Source organism: Molothrus ater, chromosome 2 (assembly GCF_012460135.2).
Source record: "Molothrus ater isolate BHLD 08-10-18 breed brown headed cowbird chromosome 2, BPBGC_Mater_1.1, whole genome shotgun sequence".
NCBI classification, from domain to species: Eukaryota; Metazoa; Chordata; class Aves; order Passeriformes; family Icteridae; genus Molothrus; species Molothrus ater.
The window spans coordinates 115,633,597-115,650,690 of NC_050479.2; the positions used below are offsets into that span (position 1 = coordinate 115,633,597).

Genomic DNA, 17,094 nt, shown 5'->3' on the forward strand with positions numbered 1-17,094 from the left:
CACTGTGGTGATGCTCCTGAGCCTCCAGCAGGTGCAATTGTCTCCCTCCCTACAGGAAGGTTGCAGAGGGGGAGCACTGGAGAGAGACCTTTGAGGTCCTGTCTGAGTTGTGATGGCTCTGAGGAGGGAAATGCCGCGGCAGAGGGGACAGGGAGCAGCTGCCAGACCTCTCTGCTGTGCTGCCAAGTGAGCAGCTCCAGCCTGGATTGTTGTGTTTACGGGAAGCTGACAGAATGGTAGGATTGTGTAGGTTAGAGGAGCTCTCTGGTCCCACCTCCCTCTCAAAAAGCACTCAGCAGCGTTCTTGTGTGTGTGTGTGTAAACAGAGATCTGGTGCAGATTGGCACCTTCCTGCGTGCTGCTGTGCCGTTCCCAGAGCAGGGCAAGGATGGGCTCTCAGGGAGGAGAGGAGAGGGGCAGGCACTGATGGAATATCCCTGCTGGTGGAGCTGATGGTGTGATGGAAGGCCAGAGCCGTGGGCAGGACCAGGGGCAAGAGGAGCAGTGATGGGAGGGGAGCAGCACATCAGAGAGGCTGACTGGAGGCAGAGGGCAGGTTTCCCTCTTTGATGTGTTTGATGTGCACCTCCTGCAGAGGGGCTCTTGCAGAGGCACCCGTGGAAGCAAATTCAGGGCAGGAGACCGTGCTGCAAGGCTTTGCTGCTCCCTGGGCTCGCTGCAGAGCCCCTGATCCAGGTTCTCTGTGAGCTGGGTGACAGGTGAGGAGTGTGTCACAGTCAGGGGTGTCTGCAGCCAGGTGTGAGCCCTGTGTGAAACAAAACCACCCAGCACACTCTCAGGGGCTGCTTTATAAACGGGGAACTCTGTTCCTAAACTCTGCAGTGCTTGGAGGCAGCAGGCTGGGGAGAGGGCACAGGGATCAGAGGTGCCCGCAGGGAGGACAAAGGCTGGGCTTGTTGGCTGCTGGGAAAGGACAGAAGGAACAGGGAGGAGGAGGAGGAAGGGCTGCTGGAAGTGGTGGGGCAGGGGTGAGGGGTGCAGCAGCCCCACCTCAGCCCAGCCAGAGGAGTTCAAGGGTGCAGGGGGGGGAGAGGATGTTTTCCAGAGGAAAGAGCTGGGATTGTTCCCAGCAATGTTGTAGGGTTTTGTTTCCCTGTAGGGTAAAACTGTGAGAGTTCCTGGGAATGGCTCCTTGTGGGGAGGAAAGCAGGAAACCTTGTTTGGAACCCAGAGCAGGAATTGGCCTTAGAGGGACAAGAGGAGAAACTCCTGTGGGAGTTTCTTTAGTGGGGCTGCCTGTGACCTGCTCTCTGCTTCCCTTGGCATGTTGTCCAGGCAAGAAAGGAAAAGTGCATCCTCGAGTGGCAGGGTGATTTTATTTCTTTTACATTACATTTTGATGCCCCAGACCCGAGGTGCTGTGGGTTTGGGCAGCCTGCTTTGACTGGCACATCTGCACATCCACTTGGGTTAATCCTTCCTTGCCCCTCCACGTCCATCCCAGTCAGAGCTCCTTGGGTGGAGCTGCTGCAGGATGAGCCCAAAGCCCTGGAAACGCTTCTGCTGCCCTGGCAGCCTTTCAGCAGGAGCCAGGAGCTGGGCTGATGCTCTCCCAGAGACAGCAGTGTCCCGCTGGCCAGGCCAGGGGCGCTGGGGCTGGCTGGCAGTGAGCAAAGCATGAGCTGGCAGAAGGTGCTGGGGGTGTGATGTGAGGTGAGGAGGTGTTGGGCAAGGGCACAGGGAGCTGGCAGGTGGATTTTGGGAAAGCAGCCTCGGAGCTGGGTGTCGGTGCTGATGGAGGAGATGGTGATTCAGGAGCTGCACACCTGCCCTGTGGGAACAGGGCTCCTGTGGCTCAGCTCTCATTCATTTCAGCGCTTGATGCAACAGGTGGGTGTGTGGTGAGGCACGGGCAGGGCTCAGTTTGCTGACAAAAGCAGGGAGAGGAATCCAGGGGCACGTGGATTTGGGGATCAGTTTGGGATCTGATTGCTGATTTCGATTTGTTTTGCCATCTCTCTTTGTCAGATGTCACCTCTGCAGCCACCACGGTCCTCAGGAGTGTGACAGGGCTCCCCCACTCCTGGGAGGGTGCACAGCAGCTCCATGAGCTTTTTTCCCCCCAGATTTGCAGCAAAAAACATGAGAAGCATCTGGATATCACCCCCTTGTAGCCTGGGATGATTTCTGCCCTGGCAAAGCCAGAAAGAGATAAAGCAATAGAGAGCTGAGAGCTAAATCTCTGCTGTACAAATGCTGCTGCACATGTAATAGGATTGCTGAGTAGGAGTTACATGTTTTCCAGGATCAGGGCTGGCTGGAGACACCCAGCAGTTGGAGCCGTGCTTAGATCAGGGAGAGAACTGGGGATCTGCAGCTCTTGTTGGGGATGCTGGGTTTCCCTGCGAGCCTCCAGAGCAGCAAGAGGGAAGAAAAGGCTTTTGTAGGTAAGACAGAACAGATCCCTGAGAAGGCTGGAGCTCCTGGGGGGACAAAACATCACTGCTCTGGCCTGAGGGTAGTTGGGTATCACAGCTTTTACTAACAATAAATAAAAACACTTTGTAGGTCTTCTAGCTGAACTTCTGTTAGTTTATATGGGAAAATCGAGAGGTTTTAGCAACACTGTCGTTTGTTTTTCTGCTCACCTTTCAAGAAATGCATTAAAACCTCTGCACATCCACACATATCATTGAAATCCAGCTTTAAGCTAAGCTTAGGAGCTGTCAGAGCTGAGCTGGTCTGCCTAATGTGGCCTTGGTCTCTTTCCCTGAGAGGGCTCTGATGCAGCATTAATTACAGTGTTAATTACAGCCAGAGCAGGGCTGATTGCTGAGCCCTGTGTCCATCCTTGTGCTCCTCAAGGGAGGGGAGTGCCTCATGTCCCAGGCAGCTGCTCGGGGCAGGATTTCTGATGGGACAGGGGCTGGGAGGAGGGGGTTTTGGGCTGGGAGAAGGGGTTTTTGGGGCTGGAGGAGGATTTTTTGGGCAGCCACCTGTGTTGGGTGCACAGGTCCTGGCAGACCTGTCTGTGCTGAGCACAGGCTGGTGGTGATGGAGTCTCTGTGGTGCAGCTGCTGCATCCCCAGCCCAGCCTCTCCTCAGGGCTCTCCACACCCCTCCAGGTGTGCTGGGGAGGGGAATTGCCTGGCCCAGCCCTGGATATCAGCTCAGATTTAATGGTGGCTCAGCAGCAGCTCTGCCCATGCTGAGCACTCAGCCCAGCAGGAATTGAGGCTTCCAGGCTGATCTCCATGTCCTTCCCAGGGTAAAACTTCCCAGAAGTTGTTGCTAATCTGCTGCTGCCTGTCCTGAGCTCCCTACTGTCCCTCTGGCTCCACAAGGCTTTTTGGACACCCTAAATGCCATCCCATTCCAACCCTCTGCCCCAGGAACACCTTCCACACACCTGCACCGAGCCCTGCCTCACCTGGCTGCTGGGACAGTCCCTTTCCCAGCCTGCCTGTCTCTGCTTTCACCCTCTCCAAGCCTCCTTTTTGTGTCTGACTTTGTCCAGGAGCTCCTTGTTCATCCACACAGGTCTCCTGGAGTTCTTACCTGGAGGTGGTCACTGAGTATTAACCAGCTTCCGTGGGTCCTTCTTCCATCCAGGGCTTCATCCAGTGGGACTCCACCAAGCAGATCTCTGGGATAATGACCACATCCAGCTGATGTTGAGTTTTTGATGAAAATCCCCTTTTTTCTGGCTCTGCCTCTTCTTCCCTGTGAGAGCCCAGAAAATTTAATTTTCCATAAAAACCTGGGAAATTGTGCTGTTTGCTGGCAGAGGGGAAGTGGAGCTGTGGCCCCAAATCCCTGCTGGGGTGCGTGGGTGTCCCTGCAGGGGTTTGGGTGGAGGAACTCTTGTTGGCTTTGGTGGATTTTGGAGGTGTTCGTGTGGGATTGGGCTGCTGGCTCCTGGCAGCTCCCTCCTCTCTTTCCCAGCCCTCTGGCTGCTGGATTGTCCACGAGCAAAAGGCCATTCCCATGGAATTAGGGATGGATAAAACAGAGCAGGTGTTTCCTCCCGGGGTTCAAGTTACCAAACCCATCGGGACATTCCAAGTTCTTGCATTTTCAATTCCCTGATCCCAAGAGCAAAGTGGTTTTCCCCAGCTTTGGAGGCTGACATCTGCTCACAAGGAGTACAAGGTGTGTTCCTGGAGCCCCGGGCACAGATTTTCCTCGTGCAGAGGGATGTGTTGGGGAGGGTGTTAAGCCCCAGTACAAGTTCCTGCTCTGGAATGGGAATTGCTGTGCAGGTTTGGAGCGGGGCATGCTGGAGCTGGCTCATTCCTTTGGCAGGTGTCTGATGCTGTTACATCATGCCCAGCCCTCAGAGCTGCTCAGTGGCTCGTGGGGGCTTGGCCAAGGGATGCCCTGCTCTTCCCACTGCCCTGGTGTGGGGGAACAAACATCTTCCATAAGGAGCTGTCAGCAAGCTCTGCCTCCCACAAATCCTGGGCAGGGGGAAGAGCCAGAGGAAATCTCTGCTGGGTGGGAGCTGTCAGTGCACTCATGTTTCCAGTCTCTGAGCAGCGTGGGGGTGATATTTGCTGGGGATAAGTGACCTTTCACTGCTTGTGTAGGCATTCTAGGGATTTATTTTATAGATGCATTCTGTTTTGCTACCTGAGACCTCTGCCAGTGCTGCCAGGTTGCTGTTCTGTGAGATCCACACTAACCCTGAGCATAATTTTGCTGAGAGCATTGAACTGGGAGGCAAGCTTTGTGTAAAACTCCAGCTCAGGGGCAGGGGTACGGCTAGCTGAACCCAAGGCCTGTGCAAAGAGATGCTTTAGAGCAAGGAAATGCTGCCTGCAGCCCTCAGTGTCTGGAGCTGACTGACTGCAGAGCAAAGGGAAACTGCCTCAGATGGCTTTTGTGGCTCTGGCAAATAGAAACAGTGAGGAGCAATTTGGATTTGAATAATTGCCCCCTCCACAAGTTGAGGTGGTGTCAGTGGTAAAAGCCTGGCTGCTGCAGTTTGGCTGAGGTGGGTTTCAGGGGGTCACAGCTGAACATCTCTGTGCATGTGGGTGCTTCAAGCTGACCTTTTAATTTTCTTCTTTTTTATTCCAGGAGCTGCATGGGACAGCCAACGTTTCCCTTTGGTCCTGTTTGCTGCTGTGCCAGCCTCATGTGAGTAAGGGCTGGGGTGGATTTGGAGAAGGTGTGTGTGTGTTTGCAGCTCCTGCTTTGCTCACCTGTCCTGGAGCAGAGCTCCCAGCCTGCAGAGCAGGATGAGTGGTCCCTTGGGAATAAAAACAGAGGTTTCTTGGGAATAAAAACGTTCAGGCTTCTTGGAGATGCAGAGTGAGATGTTTCCATGAGAGCCCCTGTCAGCAGCTGCATGTTTTATCCAAGCCAGCAAGTCCAGGAATGTTTGCAGAACATGGCAGCCCTAAACGGGGACAGTTGGTCGCTAATCTTTGCAAAGACGCAGAACTGATTAAACAAAAAGATTCCCTGAGGCAGCCTGGAAGTTGCAATATCAGGGTGACCCAGGCTTCCAAAGGCTCCTCTCTGGCCCCTGTTCCTGCCCACACTTCCTCTGTGTGGTCACTGCAAGTTGCTGCCAGCTGGCCCCTTCCTCCTGGGGGCTTGTGTGTGCTGCCCCTCGGTTCTGACCCCTCGGGCAACATCTGTGATCATGTGTGCAGATCTCTGAATCTGCACTGACAGGGAGGATACAGGGAGTTCCAGCAGCAGAGGGAAGAGATTCTGTCCTTCAGTGCCTCACTGTTGACCACAGACCCCTCTGTGCCCATAAATGAGTCTGAGTCTTCCTGCCCTGTTGTGTTTGAGGTTTTCTTGCCTCTGTGTTGCCTTCTACCCTTGCTCCAGACATCAGGTTATGGTGTGTTTCCAGCTAGACAAATATGAGCTGGTTTTTTGTTCCAGGGTAAGATTTTTTTGGTTTTTTTTTTTTTTTTTTCCAGCCCAGTGGTTTTGTAGTGCAGTGCCTTCACAGAGACAAAAAGGGAAGAGAAAAACATGATTTAAAAAAATGTCAGCATCATAAAGGAAGAGGGAACAAACCAGAGGACTGCTATATCATCAAAGTGAGCGTGCCACTGTGTGAACATGTGGCAGGGCAGCCAGTTAACAGGAAATGATAGTGAAACTGGGTGATATTTCCAGTCTCCCCAGGGGGAAAGCACATGTGCTTTACAATGGATAATGAAATGTTATGGTTTTTATGTCTAATACGTTAATTCTGCCAGGGCAGTAATCCTGAGGTTCCAATCCACATTTAAGTTGGAAAGATATGCACAGGCTTTTATTGAGGACATAACTACAGTGCATTTAAGGCAAAATAACAGAAAGATGGGAGAGGCTTCCACTTCTCTTCCCTTCTCTCTTCTCTGTTGTATCAAATACTGACTTGTGCCACAGGGGCTGCTGCCCTGCAGCCTGGTGCTTCTTCCATGGCTAGCACAGAAATTAATCCCTTTTTTGTTCTCAGTTCTGGCATTTGTGATGGTTTTGTGCTTGTGTGGGTTTTGCAAGAGCAAGTCTTGAGCCCTTCTAGCTTGAAGCCCCTGCAGGGGCCAGTGGCTGTGGATCAGCCCAAGGTCCTGATGCAGAGTGTAACCTGTGTGTTGTGCACCTGGTTCACCCTACTCCAGCCCCAATTCCCTCCTGTGCTCCCCTGCCAGTGGTGGAGATGTGGCTCTGAGCCTGAGCTGGCCTTTTGATCAGGGCCATGTGTTCCCTCTGCCCTCCTTGCAGCAGCACCAGGGCTCTGCTCAGTGCACAGTGAGCAAGCTCAGGGAGCCAGAATGGTCAGAAAATAAAATCCTGGTGTTTTGGGAGCCAGGTTTCTGGCAGGGGCAGGCAGGATGTGGCAGCCCTGATGTGGTCATTTTTGGAGAGCTCTGGGGAGGAAGGAGGTGTCTTGGAGCCTGCTTGGCTCTCTTGCTGTCCCAACAGCGTCATCAGAGCAGCGCAGTAATAGATGGACACCCTTGGTTCAAGCTTTCCTTGCCCTCTGTGGGGCTGTGCTGCTTTGCTGTGGCTGTTGGAGCTTCTCCACTGGTGTCCTGCAAGCTGATGTCCCAGGGGACACTGCTGTAAGGACCAGGCAGGAAGGAAGAGGAGGCTCCTCCTGGAGAGGCTCTGGATCCCCTGCTGGGGAAGGTGCAGGAGACCTCCTGAGCTTTCCTGTGCTTTTCTGCTTCCCCAGGGGTCTCTGCAGGGAGCTCTGAGCTGGTGCTGCTGAGATGGGAGGGGAGGGATGCTCACACCCTGCGAGCTGGCCTGGCCTCTGGTTCTGCAGAGCCCCAAAATGAGGAACAGGGTTGTTTGTGTTTGGGAGTTCCCTGCTGTGCCCCAGCCTGGCTGCACGGGGGGAAGTGGGCCACCTTATCAAAGCCATTTCTCCAAGTGACCCAGCCCAGCATTCTTGACATGCCTCAGCACACTTCTGCTTTTGGGCAATCAGTGCAGCCCCTGGAACTGAGCTGCTCTGTTCCTCTGCACTGAGCTCTTGTTCTCCCTGCCCGTTTATTGCAGCTTCAGTGCCTCTCAGCACAACCCATGCCATGCCCTGTGCATTAATCAGGGCTGTGTGTGGGGGGGAAACAGAAGGAAGGGAAAACAGCTTTGGTCACAGACTTGCACAGGGCAGGATGTGCCCTGATAGCTCTCAGAGCTTCTTAGAGCTGGAATAGTGACAGCAGGCAGCATTGGAGTCCCCCTCCCAAATGTTGTGCTTAATCCCAAAGCTGGCTTTAGCACTCAAGTAACAGACAAATACTGAAAAGCCTCATAAGAAGTAGGAGGAACAGGCAGGACTTTAAAAAAAAAAAAGTACAAATGAGGAAAAGTAATCAGCAGTTGTGGAACTCTTATGATTTTCAGAATGCAAGGCTTTTGCCAGTAACAGGGAGCAGGTCTCTGCCCTTGAGCTTGCTTAAGAAGTTAATCTGTGCATGAACTCTGAGTCTTGGGGATCTCTCAGAGCAGGGATGGCTCTCTGAGCCTTCAGCCTCACTTTTGTACAAGTGAGAGGGCAAGGTCACACAGCAGTGGCACTGGAAGCTGGAGGCTCAGGTGGGACCCTAGAGCAGCCCTTCCAGAGGTGAACATGTAACCCAAGCTGCTGTCTGTCAGGGTTGGTCCAAAAAGCAGTTTGGAAACAAGGTTTAAGAGGCTCTTTATTGTGTTTTCAATGTGCTGGTACCAAAAGACAGCCAAGGACTTCTGGCTGCAGTTCAGAGAAGATGCCTCCAGTTGCTCCATGCTTTTCTTTTGCCCTTGTTCTGCCTCTCCTCTCCTTGCCCTGCTGGCCATGGAGAACAGTCATTGTTTAAAGGTGTTCCCTGGTCGAGATCTCTGCCTCATGGGTGGTCCTGGGCATTTGGGAATTGTCTGGGGAGCTCCCCTGAGCTTGGGGTCGCCGTGTCAGTCAGGTGGGAAGGGATGTGTGGGGTCCTCCCAAAGCAGCATCAGCTCTGGGACCAGGCCAGGCTCTTCTCCAGGGCTTGAAAAGCTTCCAGTGGTGGAGCAAGCTCAACCTCTCCTGAGAACCTGGTCCCACCTCCCTTTTAGCCAGGAGTGTCTTCATGGCAGAGATCTTGGTGTATCCCAGCTGCTGTGCTAGTGATTCCCTGTGTCCCACTGAAACAGGGACTTTGCAGGGCACCACCACTGTGGGTGCTTGGCAGAGGTCACAGATGGGCACAAATTGTGCTTTGAAATGAAAGGTTTGTTCCTCCTGAGCAGCACAGCACTGGCAAACAGACACAGGGAAATGGAATTATATGGGATGTTGTGGCATGGCTTTGAATGAGGGGAGGATAAATAGGGAGGGTTGAAAATCAGCATTTGCTTTCCTGGAAAGTTGTGTTGCTCTTTCAATTAAATAACTTGATGGGAGTTTTAAAAGGGAAAAAGACCCCTCAAGGCAGCTTAGACCAAGTGATCAGGAAAGGAGGAGCAGGGAAGGCACCGAGACACAGCCAGAGACATGTGGTCAGTCCAGTTGTGCCAGCTGTGATGGTTACAGCCCTGAGTCAGCTGTGACAGGCAGTGCTGGGCAGCACCTGAGGGCAGATCTCTGCTCACCCCAGAGGGCTTTGGGTCAAGCTGTGAGAGGGCCAGGGCCCCCTGAGAGGTGTTAACAGTGTGTGCTCCCTGTGCCCTGCTCTGCGCCGGGGAGGTTGAAACCAGGTCAGGCCTTCTTTTCATCGAGGTGACATTGACGGGAGATCTGTTGGGTTGGGTTTTTTGGTTTTTTTTTTTTTTTTTTTTTCTTTTTAAACCATCTGGCTGTAATAGAAGAAATAAATTGGAGCTTGTTTTCTAAAAACGAGAACATGTGCAGTCAAGCAGCATCTTTTATTTTTGTGCAGCACATCTAAAATAGGCGCGAGCCTGCCTCGCTCTCAGCGCGCATCCGGCTGCTCCTGCCCTGTTCCCTGGGCTCCCTCCCCTCACTTCCCTGCTCCCACCGCCTGGCAGGGAGCTGCTGAGGGGGCCACTGCAGGCTGTGGATGTGCCAGTCAGCCCCACGGCGTGGGGGAAGGTGGCAGGGACACCTGGAGGAGGTGTGGGCGGCGGCTCTGCTGCTGCTGCTGCTCTGGTGCCTGCTCCCTTGGAGCCTCCCTCTTGAGGAGGGACACTTGTGGCAGTCGTCCTGCTCAGCTGGGAGGTGGAATTGGATGGACAGGGAAGGAGCAGCTGCTCACAGTTGTTTCCTTTGGGTCTGCTGGGAGTGGAGAGCATTTCCTCTCTCAGTTGCTGCCTCCAGCACATAGAAATCATGGAATCATTTAGGTTGGAAAAGCCCTCCCAGACCATGGAGTCCAAGCTGTGCCTGATTCCCACCAGCCCAGAGCACTGAGTGCTACATCCAGGAATTCCTGGGACACCTCCAGGATGGGCTCTCCAATCCTCCCTGGGCAGCTCCAGTGCCTGGCCACCCTTTCCATGGGGAAATTCCTGCTGGTGTCCAGCCTGGCCCAGCCTGAGGCCGTTCCCTCTGCTCCTGTTTTCCCCGGCTGTCCCCTCCTGTCAGGGACTTGTGCAGAGCCACAGGGTCCCCCCTGAGCCTCCTTTTCTCCCTTCCTCTGTGATGTCCCCTGCCTGTGTTTGGCCAGCTCTGCAGTTGTCCACATTCTGCCCAAACTGAATTTTTTCATTCCATCGGGGCCGTGCAGGAGATGGGGATAATGCTTGCCTTGCAGAGCATTGTGAAAGTTAATTTGCTGATTATTTACAAAGCACATCAGAGTGCTGCTTCAGTTATACACAGGGTTGTGATAACATCTAATTAGTAATTCCTTATGACACTTCATTTTCTTTCTGCCATAAATATTGGCCTTATGTAGGGACAGCCCTGCCTGTGCTTGTCATCCCAGCGCCTCAGAGGGAATTAAAAAAGCTGGATTTGGTTTGTAGATGGTGCCTCTTTATCCCCCTCCTCCTATCCCACCTTACCCACAAAACCTCTGATCCCTTTGCTGAGCTGCTGCTGGGCTGGTGTCCATTGCTGGGTCTCTGCTTGGGGAGGACTCACCCCTTCCATGGAAATCTCATCCCTCTGGAAAACCCCCTGCTCTTCCCTGCTTTGCCATCCTTCCCAGCCTCACAGCTCTGAGCCCTTTCTTGCTGGGCAGGGGCAGGTGAGGGATGTAGGGCAGGAAAGCAGGAGCTGCCATGGGAAGATCTCTGCCCTCCCTTTCTGTGGGACCTGGACCAGGAGCTGGGGTAACAGGGCACCAGAGACTCTCTCCCAGCTTTTCCCTTTCTTTCTCTCTGTCTTTGCCCAGGTTTGGATCCCACATTGAGCTGTTCTGTTCCAAGGTGTGCGTGCAGCATCTTGGCTTTGCTTTGGCCAGCTTGGGTAGGAGATTTCATCCTGTGCTGTGTTGTTTTCCTCTCCTCCACATAAGTAAAACTCAGGGACCTTTGCTGTGCATCACACATGGCTGGTTTTACTCAGCTGTGAGTGGCTTTGGGCGCTTCTGAGGGTGTCAATATCCTGTGTGTTTAATGCTTCAGTGCAGTGAGTCCAGAAGCTTGTGATACCTATTTTTAGTGCTGAAAAGTTTTGACAGCTCAAGTAAAGCTCCATTATCCATCACTTGACAGCCTCGTCAGCAGCGTGCAGCTTGTCACTCTCGCTCAGAGCTGCTTTTTCCAATGAAATTCAAACTATTGGCAGGGATGTGGTGCAAGTGTGTCAGAATGCAGCATGGAAATGACAGCAGCTACTGCCTAGTTTAAAAAAAATCTATGAGAGGAGGTGTTTGCATTAGAGGTCTTGAGTAAAATGTTCCTCCTTGAGCATTCCCATGGAAAAAGGAAGCAGGCCCTGTTCTGTTCAGCTCTGCCCAACCTTTGGATAACTCTCTCTCAGGGATGCACAGGGTGGGATTGTTGGGGTGTCTGTGCAGGGCTGGATGGCCCTTGAGGGTCCCTTGGGTGTCTGCAAGGCCAAAACCTTAAATTTGCCAGCCAAAGCCTCGAATTTCTCCTTGTGCTGGGGCCAGAGGTGGCTCCTGCCTCTTGTCACTTGTCTGGGTTTCACAGGCAGAGGTGCTGGCTCGCTGCCACCATCCACTCCCTGGAGCTCATTAGGAGCCTTTTTCAGCTCCCCTTGTAGCCAAACAACAGGGATCAGCTTTCCCAGGAGCTGATATATCTGCTGACCTCTCCAAAGGGAAGAAAAAAAACCTCCTGTAATTCATTACCTGACTTCTGTACAGGCTGAAAGGGAACCATTTGTGAGTGAACAATACCTGCCTTTCACAACTGCCTTCCTAATCCCAAATAGAAACATGAGGCTGAGAAAACCTTTCTGATAGCAGGGAGTGTGGATACATTCAACCCAGTATAATTTTTCATGGCATTAATGTTCTGTAATTGCCAGGGGTTGGTTTGCAGGTTTTTATTGGACCAAGTGAAGGCAGGCAGTGTTCAACATCAATTTGAGGGGGTAGGAACAATTCTGATGGTGGTGTGATGGTTTTCCATCAGTGCCCTCTTGTGAGGTGCTGCTTCACAGAGTTTGAAAGCTGAAGTTTCAAAAAAAACCAAAACAATGCAAGCTAAGTCAGCTTTGTTCCTCAGTTTATGACTGAATACAAGATGGCTCAAGCCAAGCTGTCCCAACCCTTTGCTCCTGCCAGGTGTGTGAGGCCACACCAAGAGTGGGATTCCAGGGTGAAACCAGTGCATCATCCACAGGGAGCTTTGGAGGCCAGGGTATGTGTGTAGGGCTGCAGTTTTTCCAGGATTCCCTGGAAAAGGGCACCAGTGTCTCAGTGATGTGTGCCCAGCGTCATCTGTGCTTGTGGGGTGTTTGGAGAGGCACCAGAACTGGCCTGGACATCAGCTCCTTGGTGTTCCCTGGGGATGTTCCTGAGGGATGGTCAGTGGCTGACAGACCCCAGGTCATGTCCTGGAAGAGGCTTGACCAGAGGGGCTGATGATCACCTCAGGAACTCCACCATGTCTTGCAGAAGGACCCGGGTGGCTCCACCTGTCTGGGTGGTGGAGACAGAACCTCCTCCAAGGCCACCTGTGTGTGCAGGTGAAAAATAAGACAGATAGAATCATGAATTTTTGAAGCACCCTGGCTTTGTAAAGTAAGCCTTAGTTAAGGAGATACGGTCTGCAGAGCCCCGTGTGAGCCCAGCAGCTGCTCCTGGTATCTCACCTTGCTCTGTGCTCAGGGTGAGTCACTGGGCTGAAGCGACTCCCCCCCTTCTGCCCCAAGTGCCAATCCATTGTTAAAACGATATTAACTCATGCCTGCTAATTAGCAGGTGTGCCAGGGTGTGAGAGGCCCAGGATGTTAATTAGGGTTGATAAAAACACCTTTTGCAGGGTACAGACCTGGATTGTGTCTGCCTTCCTTCCACCACAGAGAAGGGCTGTGCTGTGGGGCCTTTCTCCTCTGGGCTCTGTGCTGGGATCGATGTTTGGGGAGCCAGAACCTCCCTCAAGGGCCCCACAAGGACCATCCAGTCCCACTCCTGGCCCTGCACATCCACCCCAACACTCCCCCCCTGGGCATCCTGGAACGGTGTCCAAAGGCTCCTGGAGCTCTGTGGGGCCGTGCCCATTCCCTGGGGAGCCTGGGCACTGGAAGAACATGTCCTGATCCTCCCCTGGCACAGCTCCAGCCATTCCCTGGGTCCTGTCCCTGTCACAGGGAGCAGAGGTCAGAGCTGCCCCTCAGGAGGAGCTGCATCCCCGTTGAGGTGTGACCTAAACCTTCTCCATTCTGGTGGGATTCATCCTGCCAGAAGGATGGAAGGAGGGAGAGACCTTTCCCAGGGGTGTCATTACTCAGCTGAGGAGGGGAGGGTCATTCTGTGCTACAGGGCAGAGCTCATGGCTGCTCCTGAAGCTGCTGGAGGTGCAGCCATCCCGCTCCCCTCGGAGCTGGCCTGGCTGGCTGTGCCATTCCAGGCACAACGTCCCAGGCTGGCTCCCAGCAGGTTTGGTAGTTCCTGGCTGGCACGGGGCTCGCGCCCTCGGAGGAAGCCCACGTCCAAAGGGAGTGTCCCAGTGTGTCAGCAGGGCTGGGAGCCAGGGCCAGGCCTGGCAGTGCCTGCTCTCCCCACGGAGAGCCTGGCACTGCCCACCAGGGCTCCTGCTCAGGCTGCTCCACACCTTCCTTCCCTGCTCCCACCATCCCGGGCTGCTCACCCAGCCACGCTTCCTGCAGGGAGCATCTCATCTCTGTTGGATCCTACACAACTCAGGAGGAGGCATCCCTTCCTCTCCCTCCATGGATCTCTCTCCATACCTTAGGATTGCTGCTTATGGCTTGCTGGGTTTTGCTACACTGCTCTGGGGCATGATTGAAGGGGAAGTCTCTGCTTTCTTCTGCACTGAACCTTGTGGCTCTGCACAGCTCCTGACAGGAGGGGACAGCTGGGGGGTTTGGGCTCTGCTCCCAGGGAACAGGGACAGGAGGAGAGGGAACAGCCTGAGGCTGGACACCAGGAGGAATTTCTCCATGGAACACGTGGTCAGGCATTGGCAGGGGCTGCCCAGGAGGTTTGGAGTGCCCATCCTTGGAGGTGTCCAAGGAATTCCTGCATGTGGCACTCAGTGCTCTGAGCTGGTGACAAAGGTAGGCATCAGGCACAGGTTGGACTCGATGGCCTTGGAGATCTTTTCCAGTGAAATCATTCTGTGATTTAAAACCCACCAGTGGTTACAGCAATGTCTGAATGTTTCTGCAAGCTGCTCTACAGCAGCTGATGTTTTCCTGGGAGTTCTGCCATGCCCAGGGATTGCTGTGGGCAGCAGGAAGAGCTGTCCCCTGCTTTGGCAGGGTGCAGGTGGCACTGGCAGCAGAGAAGGGTGCTGCTGCCTTTGCCCTCCAAATTCAGTGAATTCAGTGCAGAGCTCGCTGCTGATGTATCACAGCAAGCACCTGTCCCTCCTCTGCAGTGGCAGCGTGGCTGCAGCGTCTGTGGGAGCTGGGGTGTGCACGCACACCTGTGTGCGGGTACACGCCAAGGCCGCTCCAATGGGAGTGATCCTGTTGTGACAGGAGCGATCCTGGTCCGATGGGAGTGATCCTGCTCCAATGGGAGTGATCCTATTGCGATGGGAATGATCCTATTGCAATAGGAGCGATCCCGCTCCAATGGGAATGATCCTATTGCAATAGGAGTGATCCCATTGCGACAGGAGTGATCCCGCTCCGATGGGAGTGATCCCACTCCAATGGGGATGATCCTATTGCAATGGGAGTGATCCCACTCTGATGGCAGCAATTCTATTGCGAGGGGAGCGATCCCACTCTGATGGGAGTGATCCTATTACAATGGGAGTGATCCCACTCTGATGGGAGTGATCCTATTGCAATGGGAGTGATCCCACTCTGATGGCAGCGATCCTATTGCAATGGGAGTGATCCCACTCTGATGGCAGCGATCCTATTGCGACAGCAGCAATCCCGTTCTGATGGTAGCGATCTGACTCTGATGGCAGCAATCTTACTGTGATGGGAGCGATCCCGCTCCTCTGGCAGTGATCCCATTCCAATGGGAGTGATCCCGCTCCTCTGGCAGTGATCCCATTCCAATGGGAGTGATCCCGCTCCTATGGCAGCGATCCCATTCCAATGGGAGTGATCCCGCTCCTCTGGCAGTGATCCCATTCCAATGGGAGTGATCCCGCTCCTATGGCAGCGATCCCATTCCAATGGGAGTGATCCTGCTCCTATGGCAGCGATCCCATTCCAATGGGAGTGATCCTGCTCCTATGGCAGTGATCCCATTCCAATGGGAGCGATCCCGTTCCGACGGGAGCGCTCCCTGGGCACTGTGGGAGCTGTGCCCTGTTCCAGCGGCCCCGCGGGCAGGCACAGCAGGGCAGGCACAGCAGGGCAGGCACAGCAGCCCCGTGGCCCTCTGAGTCACCATGGGTGGCTCGCCAAACCTGCTCGTCTGCTCGGGCTTTGCGAGTTCCCAGCGCTGAAAGCTGCTCTCCGTTGGTTTGTCTGCAATGGGAGCTGCTGGTTTGCCCACTCAGGGTTTAAATTCACCATCATGCTGAGGATTGTTGAGTGCTCCCCAGGCCAAACAGTGTCTGACCCCATCCCTCCTCCAGCCCTCTGCTGCCTCTGGGGTGTGCCTGTGGTCACGGGGACCTCGTGCTGGGTGTGGGTGGGACTGTGGGAAACACCTGAGGTGAGAAGTCCAACCCAAGGTGCTGTTTGACGTGGGCTCGGACTCACTGCTCACTCCTGTTCCTGGTCACGGGGGCTGTAAGGATGGCTGTGCCGTGTCAAATTGCTTCCCTGATATCTTGTCCCTGTCCCAAAATAGAATCATCTCCTCCCTTGTTCTGCACCCGGGCTGTGGAACCCCACAGCCTCACTCCAGCTGTTAAATCCTTCCAGTGCCACAGCTGTCTGCCCAGCCCCGGGTCAGAGCCAGGCTCCTGCACGTACCTTTTGCCTTTTTATTTTATTATTTTCCTCGTGGCTCTGTCCTTTTCCCAGTTTGTGGGTGGGACTGTAAGGGCAGGGGTATTGCTCGATACTTGGTATGTGTGCAGCATCGTGCAGAGTTTTAGATGTTAATTTGTTAATTAATTCGATTTCTGCTTGTAAAGAACATTGACTGTGTTGTCTGCTGCTTTTTCAGAGCAGTTTCATACCTGTTTTTCCTGTCCCACATACGTGGTGCAGAGGCAAGTTGGGGGATAAACACAGATGGGTTTTGTGTTGATATTTCTTATTTATAGCAACCATTAGCCAGCCCTGGTCTGGAGGATGCTGCTGCTGCTGCTCAAATCTTAATCCAGAGACGGTTTTGTGGAAGTAGGGAATTAAGTAAAACCAGATCGATGTAATTCCTAATTCCCTGCAGTCCCCGATCCTGGAAACCCTTCTGCACCTGTGGGAGCAGCTGCGGGTGTGTTTTTAATGAGTCCCCTAGGGCAGCATCATCCCGTCCGGACCAGGGAAACCCTCGGGGTGCTGGGCGAGCGGAGGGCAGAGGCGGAAGGCACGGGCTGGGTCAGAATGTTTCATTTTCTGTCTCCTGGAGAGCTGCTGCCTGCGAACACAGCAGGATCCCGAGGACTTGTGGAGCCGGTACACCCGGAATCTCTCCGGGCTCCTGGGGATCGAGTCCTGGGCTCCTCTGGCAGCCGGTGAGCTACAGTCGCCCCGGAGGGATGTCCTTAGGAATTCAGATTTCAGGAGCCGGCGGGGCTGAGTGGCAGCTCGTCTGAAGCCTGTGACGGGAGGAATTAATCAGGAGAGGGAGGGAGGGAGGAAGAGACGGAGGGAGGGAGGCATGGCAAAACCCCAAACCTTCAAACACACCCAATTGACCCATCTCATCTCAGCGTGAAACTTGGCGAGTTCCACCCACTCCGGAGCAGCAGGGGAATGAAATGCAGGCGCTTCCTCCTCTGTGCTAGCGGCGGCCGGGGCTCGGGGAGCAGGAAAAGCCAAGATGTTCGTGCTGCTGATGATGAGCGGTGAGAGCCGGGGAATGGGATCGGGATGCGGCACCGGATGCCGGGCTGGCTGGCGCTGTGGGTCCGGGAGGGCTCTCCTCTCCCGATTCCCCTCTTTTATGGAGAGAGGTGCTGCTTTCTGTGAGTTGTGTTTAGCTGGGGTCTCAGGTGCTGTTTGCTTTT

The 17,094-nt window shown here is 54.0% G+C and overlaps 1 protein-coding gene across 4 annotated transcripts in view; it reads left to right on the forward strand.

The window, feature by feature from the left end:
- The window catches only part of TIAM1 (TIAM Rac1 associated GEF 1), a 151,930-nt gene that overhangs the window by 33,864 nt on the left and 100,972 nt on the right, over positions 1-17,094 (forward strand). Inside the window, exon 2 of one of the 4 annotated variants that reach the window (XM_036404191.2) lies at positions 5,044-5,103. The gene's annotated coding sequence lies outside the window, so the exon portion shown is untranslated. Of the gene's footprint in view, positions 1-5,040; positions 5,104-16,799; positions 16,933-17,094 lie in introns of those variants that run through there. The other 3 variants (XM_036404187.1, XM_036404186.2, XM_036404189.2) reach the window with 3 other exon arrangements.